The following is a 15,772-nucleotide window of genomic DNA, read 5'->3' as shown; positions in this document are numbered from 1 at the left end:
GGCAAAGGGATTGAGAACCCTCAGGGAATTTGACTTTGGAGGCCAGTTGATTTAATTATAGAACTTCCACAGGACTGAAGCAGACTGTTGGAGGGCACAAACAAAACCTTGTGTCCACCAGGAGCCAAGAGTAAGGGCAGTGTCCCCACAAAAGACTGAGTCAGACTTGCTTGTGAGTGTCTAGGAGTCTCCAGCAGAGGCATGGTCCAAGAATGGGATGCAGCAGGGTGGTGGGCATTGAATACAAGAGTGCCTGCTCAAGTCCTTTTGAAGAAGGTCCCAATTACTTTCATTACTCATACCATAATTAGGCCTGAACAGGGCCTAGGTTCACTCACAGTCTGTCTCTCCCATCAGGAAGTTTCCACAAGCCTTCTTATCCTTATCCATCAGAGGGCAGACAGAATGAAAACCACAATCACAGAAAACTAACCAAATTGATCAAATGGATCACAGCCTTGTCTACCTCAATGAAACTATGAGACATGCCATGTAGGGCCACCCAGGATGGATTGGACATGGTGGAGAATTCTGGCAAAATGTGGTTCATTGGAGAAGGGAAATGGAAAAGCACTTCAGTATTCTTGCTTTGAAAACACCATGAACAATATGATAAGCCAAAAAGATAGGACACTGAAAGGTAAACTCTCCAGGTTTGTCGGTGTCCTCTATGCTTCTGGAAATCACTAAAAAAGAAGAGATGGAGCCAAAGGAAAAACAACACATAATTGTGGATATGACTATGGATAAAAGTACAGTTTGATGCTGTAATGAACGATATTTCATAGGAACCTAGAATGCTAGGTCTATGAAGGAAGGTAAATTGGAGTGGTCAAACAGAAGATGACATGTGTGAACATCAGACTTTCAGGATTCAATGAATTAAAATTCACTGCAATGGACGAATATAATTCAGAGGACCATTCAAAAGCCCGACAGTTTATACAAATGCACATTTATATAAACACAGGCATTGAGATAAAGCCTCATATTCCTCTTAATTATTTCAGAGTAGAAAGTGAAACTATGAAGGTGAAGATGTAAATTTAATATTGAAATAAGAGAAATGTAGGAATTTGTTGGCATCACCAACATACATTTTAATCTACAGTATCCTGCATGATCAGGTTCCTACTTGGGAGATCAGTTGTAAATAGTAATTATATGAAAGAAATTATATGTAATTATATGAAAGATGGCTGATGAGTTGACCTTGAAAGAGAAGTAGTAAATGCATCAGTATTGTTTGCACTGGGAACCATGCCTCCCAGTTGCAGTTTAGGGAAAATATCTTCAGGGGCTGACATATTGCTGTATCTAACTGTAAAGGTACAAGGCTGATCATCAGTCAAAATCATGTATCTGCAAAAGAGATATGATGTGGTACTGAGAAACAGAAATAGTCATAGTAACAAAATTCTCCCTGTGACCGTTTGCTTGATTGTAGTTGCTCTGTGAATGCTGATGTAAAAAGATCAACAGATTTTAAACATCAGTTTGATCTATCACACTTTGCTCTTTCAGTCTAACTGACATTGATGATGAAGAAAAAAAAAAAACTTTGAGTTGGGACACTTGCACTAGCAACTATGTGGCTCGTAGAAGAATTTCGTATGAAAGACACACTTAGAATTGTGGAGGCTGAAAATACACACTCTCCTCTAGTTTCGGGAAGAATCCAGGAGATATGATCATCCACATTACTCCTTCCTTTAGCATGCTTCATCTTGTAATCTCAAACTAATGAAGGTACTGGAGAGATATTTTTAGTGCCAACTCTTCTTTTCATTCTTAGTAAAACTTGGGGATAGTATCGCTTAACATTTGGATTATGAGATAACTTCAACTAAAACCAAAGAAGAACATTATTAGTGACCTTTCAAACCAAGGTAAAATAGAGAAACATAGCCAGACTCAAAATATCGTTCCTTTAAACATACAAAGATAATAGCCTCAAATAATACACCTCCACTAATAGTTTTAAATATTTAAATATTTGAATTATTTCCTCATGTAACAATATATTATATATCCACACCATATACTCCTTTAAGGGTTTCAGGATTTGTCTCTGGTTCCAAGTTGCTAGGGGAACTTAAAACTTAAATTTGTTACACTTAAAATGTCTTAATATCCAGCTCTTCTCAACTTGAGAAGAATAGAAAAATATTTCAGCAGCATATTATCTCAATTCTAAAGTCAGTTTTAGCTACCTATGTTAACACAGTTAAACTGTCACTATATTTTAAAAATATATATTTCCTATAATAATTGAAATTTATGGAGTGCCTTACTCAAAACAGAGACTTCTTTTTCTCCTGCCAGACGGTCAGCTAGTGAAGCAGATCTTTGAAAAAGCCATCACATTTTACAGGTGCTTGGAGTTTTGGAACCCTGGTGGTGTCAGTTTTTCTGAGAAGCCAGCAATCACAGGCAGAAATGATATGGTGCTAATGCGATCATCTTCTAGCTTGTGGTGGCAGAAGTATGGGTGGTAGTTCTGGCTAGTCTTTTCTATCACCTGATAGTAGGTCTTAGTATGTGGCAAGAGGGGAAAATTCAATACTCTCACCACCTCGCTGGGTGATTTGAGCCCTAAGGTCCTGCTTCTTTGTCAGTTTGGGAATTTTCAAAAGCCATTCCTTTCTACACACCTTGTCATCACAGATCCAACATTCCATCTCCACATAGTCAAAAACCAACCCTCCCAGGTTGGCTTTCTAACCTCATGTTTCATCTTCCAGGCCCTATGCACACTATTTGACCTGCATTGCAGTTTGGGGGATGCAGGACCACACAACACATTCTCTATTTGATTCTCACTCTAGACAAACTAAATGTCATCATCTTCTTCACCTTGCTTCCTTTCAGTCAAAAGAAATTTAAGTTTAGTGAGGTGACTTACCTGAATCCTCAATCTATTCCTTGCTTCTCCAAATCCTAACCCAGGACACATGTTTGTTTCTATTTGTCTCGTCCTCCTTCTCCCATCTTCCCTCCGTTCTTCCCAGTTATGTCTACTTTTCATATAGTCTCTCTTAAGCAAGATCGTCTGCTAATATTCATTTGATGCTCTGGAGGAACTGTTGCCTTTATAGAAGGGTTATTTGTGATGCTTCCATGGAGAGAGTTGCACTCAATGTGCTCTTTTATTTTCTGTCAAATCAGAAGTTTTGATTTCCTTTCTAGGCAAACTAGGTAATTCTTTTAGACATGCTGGTGAAACAACAAATTTGCTTGACATAAATTAATCTGTCTGATGGGAGGCTACATACATACTCACATAATTGGTACTTCACTAACATGAACATTCCAATAAGCACATTTATTTTTCCTAAAATTTCTGCTAATGAGAAATTCTCATCAACATGAGGAAACAGTTCTTTTCCAGATAAGTGATGGTACAGGAATTTTGCTCAAAATCAGTCAGTTCCTGAAAATATCTAGCTATTTATCAAAATGTCCTGACGTTTTCCCAGAGCACAGATTCATTCTGTCCTGGAAACTTAATTGTTTTACAGAGGTGTCAAAGGCCAGAGACTGGCATGGTAATAATTTAATTCTTGTATAAGAAGGTGGCAAATGCCCAGGAACGTAAAAATATGTAGATGATAGCTTGAAAAAGAGAGACTGAGGAAAAAAAAAAATATATATATATATATATATATATATATATATATAAAGAACACAGGCAGGTAGGTAGTTAGTCATACTCATGTAATATTAATAGGTAAACCTTAAATTGAGTTTGGATCATAGAAAAAAGCAAGGGGGTTTCATAAAGTCATCTACATCTACTTTATTATCTCTTACTGACTTAGACTGTGTGTGAAAATGAGGTCATTCAGTCGTGTCTGACTCTTTGTGACCCCATGGACTGTAGCCTACCATTTCCTTCTCCTGGGGATCTTCCAAACCCAGGTACCAAACTGGTTCCGCCCCATTGCAGGCAGATGCTTTATCATCTGATACACCAGGGAAGACCTTTGACTGTGAGGGTCACAACAAATTGTGGAAAATTCTTAAGGAGATAAGAATACCAGACTACTGTCCTTGTTTCCACGGAAGGCTGGAGGCAAGTCAAGACACAGGAGTTGGAATTGGACAAAGAACAATGAACTGGTACAAAATAGGGAAGGAAATGCTGTGCTATGCTAAGTCACTTCAGTCGTGTCCGACTCTGTGTGACCCCATAGACGGCAGCCCACCAGGCTTCCCCATCCCTGGGATTCTCCAGGCAAGAACACTGGAGTGGGTTGCCACTTCCTTCTTCAGGAAATGGAGAAGGAAATATATCAAGGCTATATATTTTCATCCAGCTTATTTGACTTATGTGCAGAGTACTTCATGGAAAGTAACTTGCTGAAAGAATCTGAAGCGGGAAACAAAATTACTGTGAGAAGTATGAATAACCCTAGTTTTAAGATGACAACATATAAATGGCTGAAAAACACTAGGAACTAAAGGTGAAAGGAGAAATTGAAAAAGCTGAATTAAAACTCAATACAAAAACAAACAGACACAAAAAATAAGATCATGGAATTTGGCCCCATCATTTTGAGATATTTTAATGAGATACAGTTGAATTAGTGACAGGTTTCACTTTCTTGATCTCTGATATGACTGCGTGATGTGACTGAAGCCATGAAACAAAAAGGCACTTGCCCATTGGATGAAAAGCTATGACCAATCTCAAAACCATATTACAAAGCTGAGAGATTATTGAAAAAGGCCTGAATGGTCAAAGTTGATTTTCAGGAGTAATGTATGGAGGAGTGAGCAGGAACACAAGAACTGACTGCCAAAATATAGATGCTTTACAACAGGAGGGCTAGAGAAGACATGTTGAGAATGGAGTTCAAACTAATAAAGTGTGAAGGAAATGATTTCAGATTATTCTCAGAAGGACTGATGCTGCACATGAAGAGCCAATATATCAGCCTCTTGAAGCCAAGAGCAAAATCACTGGGAAGAAACTGATGCTGGGAAAGATTGAGCACAGGAGAAGAAGGAAACGACAGAGGGTGAGATGGCTGAAAAGCATTGTTGACTCAAAGGCCATGGGTTTGAATACAACTCTGGGAGATTTGAATGGCAGGTGAGCCCTGGGTTCTTGCTGTACATGGAGTCACAAGAGTCTGACAAGTCTGAGTGACTGAACAACATCAAAAAGTTAGAACTGGCAATGCTTGGGACATGGTTCAGATTGCATGTTAAGTCTGTCATTGTAATTGGAATGATAAGTGAGATTTGGGACATTTAGAAAGAACACAGCTCTTGTCAGTTTCCTTGTTTTCCTCCCTCATATTGTACTTCCCACAATGTCTTTTTAAAGCTTCCCAGAGAAGGAGAACACCGGCGGTGTCATATGATATCCTGAGATGGAAACCTTATCCCACCTGCCACTTGGATCTATAAGCTTGGCCTTAGGCAGAAGCAGACATTGTCTGTAAATACCTGGTAGAGCTGTCCATCTTCTGATGTGTTAACAGGAATGGTATGTGATCTTAAGGGTTATCTCTAAGTTAAGCACACTTATAGCTTCTCAATCAACCTCTCTTATCCTGGGAGAAGCATCTTTGAGTTGTTTATCCTAGTTGCCCTTAGGAATGCTTACAAGGGGTTCCGTTACTGAGCATGGAAGTATGTAGGAGACTGGATCCATTTTTGACTTTTACGCTTGGCTTCTGTGTAAATAGACCATTCCTCTTAATGTCAGTTTTTGACTTCAGATAAAGGTTGAGGATTGTGGAAATGTGTGAATGCGTGTGAATGTCCCATAAAACTGAGGACATGGAGTACACAGTTTTCCTCTTTGAATCAGATCTCAAGGCTTCTGGCTTAATAGATTTGTACTATCAGTGCATCTCAAATATTCATAAAATGTTTATATGATGACTGCCACACAGATTTGAAGCTGGAACTCCTGTATTGTCATCATCTTAGTAGTGTAGTTGGGCTTGGACATTTAAGGTATTATGTAAGAAGTATGTGGGCTATGTTATAACTTCCTTCTATTTTAACTGTCTGTCAGATACTCTTGGGAAGGGGGAAATCAATGTCTACCATGCGGGAATAGAATTATAGGTTTCATCCTTAGGTTCTTTGATGCCTAAGAGTATTCTTTGTTATTGGTGAGTGTCCAGCCTCCTGTAGGAAGGTAGTATCCTATTATAGGAAGGCCTGGTTGAAACTTCAGGCATCTACTGAGCCTTCTCTGGTACTGCCATATTAGCAGGTTTGTGTTTTGTTATTGCCAGACATAATAAACATCTAAGGTCCCATTAAATTTTTGCTAGGTGATTGGGAGAGTACCATAGTTTGTACAAAAGTTAGGATGGAGTAGCTTGGTTATTACTGAAATGCTTTCAACTTCTGAAACTCAGCCAGTTGTCTTGAGCTTTTTGGCATTTATTATTATTATTATGTTTATTTTTTACTTTACAATATTGTATTGGTTTTGCCATACATCAACATGTGTCTGCCAAGGGTGTACATGTGTTCCCCATCCTGAACCCTCCTTCTAGTTCCCTCCCCATACCATCCCAGTGGTCATCCCAGTGCACCAGCCCCAAGCTTCCTGTATCCTGCATCAAACCTGGACTGGCAATTCATTTCTCATATGATATTATACATGTTTCAATTTGAATCCATTCTAATGAGGTGGATGAAACTGGAGCCTATTATACAGAGTGAATTAAGCCAGAAAGAAGGACACCAACACAGTATGCTTCTAAGTCACTTCAGTCATGTCCGACTCTGTGTGACCCCATAGACAGCAGCCCACCAGGCTCCGCCATCCCTGAGATTCTTCAGGCAAGAATACTGGAGTGGATTGCCATTTCCTTCTCCAATGCATGAAGGTGAAAAGTGAAAGTGAAGTCTCTCCATCGTGTCTAATTCTTAGCAATCCCACAGACTACAGCCTACCAGGCTCCTCCGTCCATGGGATTTTCCAGGCAAGAGTACTGGAGTGGGGTGCCATTGCCTTCTCCACAGTATACTAAGGCATATATATGGAATTTAGAAAGATGGTAATGACAACCCTGTATGTGAGACAGGAAAAGAGACACAAATGTATAGAACAGTCTTTTGGACTCTGTGGGAGAGGGAGGGGAGGGATGATTTGAGTGGGCATTTTAATTTGTGCCTCTTTATATTTTTGAATTAGCCATTTCTTCAGCCGAAATCTCTAACATAAAAGTCCAAAGGAGAACCTAGACATACACTCACAAACACATTTTTAATCTGATGTGCACACACACACACAAGCACAGTCTCAGTCTTATATACTCAAAACACAATTATGAAAGGAAAATAAAACCAAAGGACTCACAGAAGGAAACCTACGAACAGCACAGAGTTCTGTGATATTTGTTTTTAGGCTTAAGGTTGGAAGTTATTTTGTAGTTGAATGATTTCAGTCTAGTGACATTTTAAGTCAGAATGCTTTGCTATACATAACGTTGTTCTGGATCCCATGGGATCTTAGAATATTTTGCATGTAAAACTATTCTGTGATTTGCTAAAATGAAAATAATGCAGGGTAACAATGTGGAAGTCATTTTGACCTCGTTAGGCCCTGCAGTTACAATTTTGCTTGTTATATTTTAAGCATCCAATTTCATCCTCTAACCTTCTCCATCCAATATTTCTACTTTTTGCCTCAATTTGCCGTATTTACCTCACTTACATTTTTGTTTTTACTTTTACAATTTTCAGTTCAGTTCAGTTCAGTTAAGTCTCTCAGTCATGTCCGATTCTGCAACCCCATAAATCGCAGCAGGCCAGGACTCCCTGTCCATCACCAACTTCCAGAACTCATTCAAACTCACATCCATCGAGTTGGTGATGCCATCCAGCCATCTCATCCTCTGTCGTTCCCTTTTCCTCCTGCCCCAAATCCCTCCCAGCATCAGAGTCTTTTCCAATGAGTCAACCCTTCCCATGAGGTGGCTAAAGTACTGGAGTTTCAGCGTTAGCATCATTCCTTCCAAAGAACACACAGGGCTGATCTCTTTTAGGATGGACTGGTTGGATCTCCTTGCAGTCCAAGGGACTCTCAAGAGTCTTCTCCAACACCACAGTTCAAAAACATCAATTCTTTGGCTCTCAGCTTTCTTCACAGTCCAGCTCTCATTTCCATACATGGCCACTGGAAAAACCATAGCCTTGACTAGATGGACTTTTGTTGGCAAAGTAATGTCTCTATTTTTCAATATGCTATCTGGGTTGGTCCAAACTTTCCTTCCAAAGAGTAAGTGTCTTTTAATTTCATGACTGCAGTCACCATCTGCAGTGATTTTGGAGCCCCCAAAAATAAAGTCTGACACTGTTTCCACTGAAACCATTTCCATTGTTTTACAATGAAAGTCTGAATCTGTTTCCATTGTTTTACAATTTTAGGCACCAATTATAAGGTAAATGCATAAAGGAAAGAAAATTTGAATTCATGTACAATGTTTCCCTAATGTATTGAGCTATTTTCTTTATTCTTTTGAGAATTAAAGGCACCAATATGTTGAAGCCATCTGGGAATTGATCATCAAGGTAAAGGATCATTTACCAGGCTTCTTTTGATCAGACAATTGAAGTACAGTTTACTAATATGCTCTCATGAAGGAACAAAAACAGCAGCTTTTCAACATGATATGTTGAATATCCTTATCCATGCCTCTTCCAGGTTATGACAGAGGATGACATGAATTAATCCTGTTCTTTTTGAGAAGGACCTGCCACTCAAAGCAGAGCATGAAAAGAAGATAAAAGGGACTGAGAAGGATTAGTCAGTACAAGGCAATGAAATGGAAGATGGAATTGCCTTTAAGGTGATATTGTACAAAGCATGCAAATTTGACTACATAGTAAGACACCTGAAATTTAAAACAAGGCTATTGGACTTTGGTCTTGAAATGATTACTAAGGACACCAATTTCAATAACTCTTACAATGGCTCCAAAATGCTCACCTCTCTAAAGCATAGTATTCTCTCTTACATTTAGCAAAACATTTCAGTGAAAGAAAAAGAGTGTGATTTTTCTACCACTCCCTTAACTACACAGATATTCGACAGATTTCACTGTCTGTTAGCTGCAAGAATGAGAACGTTGAACTTAACTTGGTGTTGTCCTATGGGGGTTACCATACCAAAACAGGGACATGACTTGATGTTCCCACTGCCATCTGAAGGAATGACCACAAATTTGAGATTGCCAATATTTCTAGGTAGTCTTCATGACAGTGTGGATAGTCCAACAAGCAGGGACTCTGTTCAGAGTATTTCAAACTGAAATATATTTAGGATCCACCATTGATTTTGATCCTTGCTTACTCCATGACTTTTCTAGATTATTAAAATAAATGATTCCTTTTCTTCTTCTCCTCCCACCCACCCCTTTGGATACATGTCTCTGTAACTACTACTGCATTTTAGGAACTGTGGCCTGAAACAACATGCTTAGAATGGGTTATTGTAGACTGTAAATTTCATAAAAGCAGCAATCATTTTATAATTTGAATTCCCATTTAACATTCATGTAAATACAATAAATAGGTATCAACTTGTAATAATTTCTCAGCAAATAGGAAAGGTGAATTATGATAAGTGCAGGTTATAGGATGCTGTTAAGTAATGTGTAGAGCATTGATTGGTTATTACATTTCTTTATTGATAATTTAGTAAGTGCTTAAAATGTGTCATTTGCAGGCTCTAAGTTTCACCTGATGTGAAAGATACATTAAAAAATGAGAGTAGACATAAAACACATTGAAGACATGATATCTGCACTCACCTTGGTAGGAGGGCAAACAGAAGTTCCTTCCAACCCCAAGAAAGAATTGAGGCAAAAATTTGAGAAGGGTCTTAGCATGACTGAAAATAGTTTGTGTGATTGTAGCTCCAGAAGAGAAAGATAATGAAATTACTAAGGAAAATATATCATGTCTTCAAAGAACTTGTTGACCATGCTGATGTGCTGCAAACACCATCAGGAATGTATCTGTCTCTGTGGGGACAGATAAGCAACATTGAAACATGTCTTAGGAAATATAGAGTGGATCTTGGTGTCAGGAAATAAAGGCATGCCTTAAGGACAGTAGAGCAGAAATAACCCTACAGCATACCACCTGTAAACTATATATCTTGTGCTTACCATGGGACAATCACTGATTATGTCATGTTATCTTTGGTACACAGTCATGGTATAATGGTGATCATGATTTTGGACATGCTACACTGTCTATATTTCAAGGATGAAATGACTTTCTATAATGAAGAAAATCTGCTGTCTAACCTTTTAAGACTCTACCAGTAACTAATAGAATATAAGGTAACTGTGAACACACTAAGGTACATCCTGTGTATTTCCATTTTTCTGATTTTATTTGCATCTCTTCCTTCACCCATGCCATCCTAATTGAGCCACCCATTCATTTCAGCAGGGATGATTTCAGAAATCACTTTACATCCATTATCTATTTTCCCTTGGTTCTCTCTCTTTTTTTTTTTTTTTTTTTTTTTCTTACAAACATTAGATCAGGTGTCATTTACCTAGGATGCATAACAAATTTTGTCTTGAACTGTAGAGTTTATAAAACCATGCAGTAAAATAGCCAGCCATTTGAACTAAAGCATAATTTTACTCTTCATTGTTTGAAAATAGAAAATGAAACTATGAAGATGAATATGTAAATTTATTGTTGAAACCAACGGTGTTAAAAGGTTCCTTTTCTCCACACCCTCTCAGCATTTATTATTTTTAGACTTTTTGATCACCACATTCTGAGAAGGTGTAAAATGGAGCTCAGTCAAAACTATAAAACACTGGTGATAGAAATCAAAGGGTTTTAATAGATGGAAAATTTACTGATGTTCATGGATTGGAAGAATCAATATAGTGAAAACATGTGATTGCTCAAAGCAATTTAACCGTTCAATGAATCCCTATCAACCTACCAAAACAGTATTCACAGAGCCAGAACAAATAATTTCACTATTTGTATAAATACAAAAAACCTTGAATAGCCAAAGTCATCTTGAGAAAGAATGGAACTGGAGAATCAATGTTTGTGACTAAGGCTCTACTACAAAGCCACAGTTATCAAGACAGTATGGTACTGGCACAAAGACAGAAATATAGATCAATGGAACAAAATAGAAAGCCCAGAGATAAATCCATACACATATGGACACCTTTATCTTTGACAAAGGAGGCAAGAATATACAATGGATTAAAGACAACCTCTTTAACAAGTGGTGCTGGGAGATCTGGTCAACCACTTGTAAAAGAATGAAACTAGAACAATTTCTAACACCATGGAAAAATAAACTCAAAATGGATTAAAGATCTCAACGTAAGACCAGAAACTATAAAACTCCTAGAGGAGAACATAGCAAAACACTCTCCGACATACATGATGCAGGATCCTCTAAGACCCACCTCCCAGAATATTTGAAATAAAAGCAAAAAAAAAAAAAAAAAGTCTAATTAACCTTAAAAAGCCCTGCATGTCAAAGGAAAACATCTCAAGGTGAAAAAACAGACTTGGAGAATGGGAGAAAATAATAGCAAAGTAAGCAAATACAAACAACTAATCTCAAAAATATACAAGCAACTCCTGAGTCTCAATTCTGGAAAAATAAACCCACCAATCAAAAAATTTGCCAAAGAACTAAATAGACATTTCTCCAAAGAAGACATACAGATGGCTAACAAACACATGAAAAGGTGCTCAACATTATCAGAGAAATGCAAATCAAAACCACTATGAAGTTCAATCTTCTTTAGGCTCCACAATCTGACACTTATTTGATAGGTCAGTTTTAATTACCATGGTTTTCATATGATGATGATTGTTGATCAGTTGACTTGAAAGAGAGGAGACAGATGTATAAGCGATCTTTGGCATTGAGGATCATGAGTGGCCTCTCTCTTGAGGATAGGAAAAGGGCCGTCATGATCTGGCATATCGGTATACATACGTGACTGGAAATTTAGAAGGTTCCGCCATCAGTCCGGAATAAATGTTCTGTAATGCAGATACAATGTGGTTCTGAGTAGGAGATGTAGTTGTAGTAGCAAAGTCCTCACGGGGTCATTTACCCGAGTGTAGCTGCTATGTGAGTGCCAATTAAAAATGTTCAACGTTTTAAAAACAGCAGGTTGATCTACCACAATCTGATCTGTTTGTCTAAGTGATATTGGTGATGGGGAAGGTAAGTCACATGGACGTATTAACAAATATCTGGCTGCTATGAGGTTTTTGTATGAATGGCACACTTAAAGTTGTGGAGGCTGAAAATGCACTCTTTCCACTCGTTTCTCGAAGAAGATCAGAGTTATGATCATCTTTGTTGACCCTTGCTTTAACATAGGTCTTATTATCTCGAACTAAAAAGATATTAGAGACATATTGTTAATCCCGTCTTCTTTGCATTCTTACTAAAAGTTGGGGATGGCCTTTTTGGAATTTTAATTTATAGTAGGTCTGTAACTAAAATCAAAGGAAAACTTATTTAGTTTCTTTATAAACCAAGGTAAAATTGAGAATCAAATCTAAGCTATAAAAATTTATTCCTTTAATAACACCAATTAAATAGCATAAATAAAACACCTCCATTAGTAGTTTTAACCGGTAACCTGTTAGAAACAATTATGCTCAACTAAAAATATGTTGTATATATACAGTAAATACCACTTTAAGTAGCTTCAGGACGTGTATATGGTTTCTCATTGCTAGGAAAGTTTTTTAAACATTCAATATTTTAACCTGCAGCTGTTCTCAACTTCAAAAAATAAAACTTTTTTTTTTTTTTATTTACTATCTCAATTTCAAATTCCGTTTTAGCTACATATGTGAACATGCTTTCTAGGTCACATGATTTAATCTTACATATTGCTAATAAGTGAAATTTATGGAATACCTTGCTCAAAAGAGAGATGTTTTCTTCTTCCAGAAAGTCAGCTAGTGAAGCAGATCTTTGAAAAGTTTGTTGCTTTTTACTAAACCCATAAAGTTAAGCTGTCAAACTAAACTTTTCATACTGTTGGTTTCAAATATTCTGAAAGGTTCCTTTCTTTTCAAGACCTTTTTAAAAAGTTCTTCAATGATCACTATACATATGCCACTGTCATCCTGCCTAATAAATTCAAGCTGATAATTTGCAACTATACTCCAAAGTTTTGTGGAAATGTGAAAGAAAATCATTCAGTTCATCTATTTCAGAGACAGAATCTGTGTAGCATAGCCTTTGTATCACAAGATTCTCAGACAAAGCCTGAAAAGCATATTATTCAATCATAGATCTCAAAACTGAGTCCCTAGTAAGTGTATAATCATACAAAGAAGATCTAATGGAGGTTTCTGAACCAGTTGATTCATCCTTAGAGTCCCATCTTGAATTTCTGAAGGAATATGTGCCATCTCAGAGAAAGTCTTCCTTCAGATATTTTTCTCATTTGTCTGATTTTACACACTGCAACTTCAAATGCTGCTTGGCTGGCCTACAGACCTCTCTAGACCATCACAGAGGTGCCAAAAGTCACCTAGCAGTTGAAGGGTAACTGTGACATCACAAAGTCACTAGTCTCCGAGCAATTGAAGGATAATGTTTAACCAGTGCTTACTTCAGCATCAATTTAAATACACACTGCTTACAGAAATACTAACCAAAACCATGAAGGCTGCAAAACCTCATTCCTAAAGAATTTTTACACAGAAAACTCATATTAATAAATCTATTTGAAATCTGAACTAAAAGTGCTTTATCATCCTTATATACACACATTTTTAATATTCATTACAGTTACCCATGCAAACTTGGATCTACTTGCTACTGTGAAGTAAAATCAATCAACGGACTGAGTTTCAGTGAAAGCATGTGTTTATTGCAGGACCGAGCAAGGTTTTCTAGCAGTCTTTGGGGCTTCAAAGACCAAAATTCCCAAATACATTCAGGGAAGGATTTTAGTGACTGATCACATACCTGTGATCAGTTTTGGGGCATTGTACTAATGGCCTGTTACTGAGGATATTGGGAGTCAACATTATCGACTGTCTGTTTCCAACTACTCTGTGGTCTATGTCCATACATTTCAGCCTGCTTGGAGCTTTAACATCTCTAAAACTGTTCACAGTGTATTGCTCAGAATGTTATCTATGGCCTTTGAGGGGGAACTAAAGACCTTTCTGCTACGTCTGCTACATCACCTCAGTCGTGTCTGACTCTATGTGACCTCATAGACAGCAGCCCACCAGGCTCTCCTGTCTATGGGATTTTCCAGGCAAGAACACTGGAATGGATTGCCATTACCTTTCCCAAAGTATTAAAGTGAAAAGTGAAAGTATGATTACTATTTTCTGTTGCTTGATTATTTTCCTTAATTTCTGGCTTTTCCAGCTTCTCTGGTTAAAATTACTCTTGGAAAACGAGGAGGTCTACATGCTTCCCAGCTCTTGAACTGTTTGAGTCAGCAACAACTTTGGCTATTTCCTGTTGACATGGATCATGGAGTTGGAAATAATTCTGAGATCTAAGTTTGGTTTCAACATTTAGTGCTCTGGAAGCATATCTACCTATTTTATATAGATATTTGTATATCTATATACATAAATATGCATATAAATATGTATATCTGCAGTCACTTCAGTCGTGTCCAACTCTGTGTGACCCCATAGATGGCAGCCCACCAGGATCCTCTGCTCCCAGGATTCTCCAGGCAAGAACATTGAGTTGGTTGCTATTTCCTTCTCCAATGCATGAAAGTGAAAAGTGAAAAGAAAGTCACTGAGTCTATTTTGCCCATCTATTTACCAGGACCCCCATGGACTGCAGCCTACCAGGCTTCTCCGTCTATATATATATATATTTCTATATCTGAGTATTTTTTCAATAAACCTGGACAAATTTTGAAAATTTATTAAAAAAGGAGAGAGGGAGTGATATAAAAGAGTCCTTATATGTAAAATGCAGCCAATAAAACATATTTTGAAGTATTTCCACTTACATATATTCAATAACTGAGTAGAGTTTTGAGTCATTCTACACTTGGGTTTTAATTTTTCCATGTTGTTATACCTAATGGGAATTAAAAGTCAATGTACTTTTTTTATACACAAACACATACACACATGGGTATGTATGTGGATATGTCAAAATAAAATTTTAGGCAACATTATTTAGGTGGCCAAACACTTTGCTTGCTCCCAAGATCTTAAATGAACTGTTTGGGAAGCCCAACATTGCTTAATAAATTACTGGCTGAATGCTTTAGATCCTGTTGCTGAAAGGCTCTCCTTTAATCTAGCTCATCTTCCACTATTCTTTCTGTAATAAGAGATGGCGTTCATACATATGAGGAAACCTTGAGGCCATACAATTGCAACTCTCATTTGCTTAGAGATATTGTTTGAAGAAAGCTGTTGCTCTCCCCACATTGGATACAATTTTAAACATTCAAGTCTGTAGTAATATAGGAACATGTTAGACCTACATGCACAATGGTCAACTCCCTGGATTTAGGATAACAGCTCCCCAACTTAATGTCTAAAAGAGATGCCAAGTGCATTGTGCATAGATCATAAACAGGCTCTTCTGACTAGCTGAACATTGAAATTATGAGGTATACATCAAAATTACTTCTCCATAATTCAGTATGTAAAGTTTTCTTTCATCACTTTCAAATTCTGGTAACAAATATTTCAATAGAAATCACTGATGATCAAAATATATCTTGCTTCATGCCACAGGGTTCAGCTTCCTGTCCCCATCCAC

At 37.5% G+C, this 15,772-nt stretch overlaps 1 pseudogene; it reads right to left on the bottom strand.

Moving 5' to 3' along the window:
* Positions 1 to 11,772: 11,772 nt before the first annotated feature.
* LOC138986959 (heat shock transcription factor, Y-linked-like) lies at positions 11,773 to 13,422 on the bottom strand (annotated as a pseudogene).
* Between the last annotated feature and the right edge of the window lie 2,350 nt (positions 13,423 to 15,772).

This window comes from Bos mutus, unplaced genomic scaffold (assembly GCF_027580195.1).
Source record: "Bos mutus isolate GX-2022 unplaced genomic scaffold, NWIPB_WYAK_1.1 CTG313, whole genome shotgun sequence".
Lineage (NCBI taxonomy): Eukaryota > Metazoa > Chordata > Mammalia > Artiodactyla > Bovidae > Bos > Bos mutus.
This window is presented reverse-complemented; position numbering and strand designations above follow the sequence as displayed.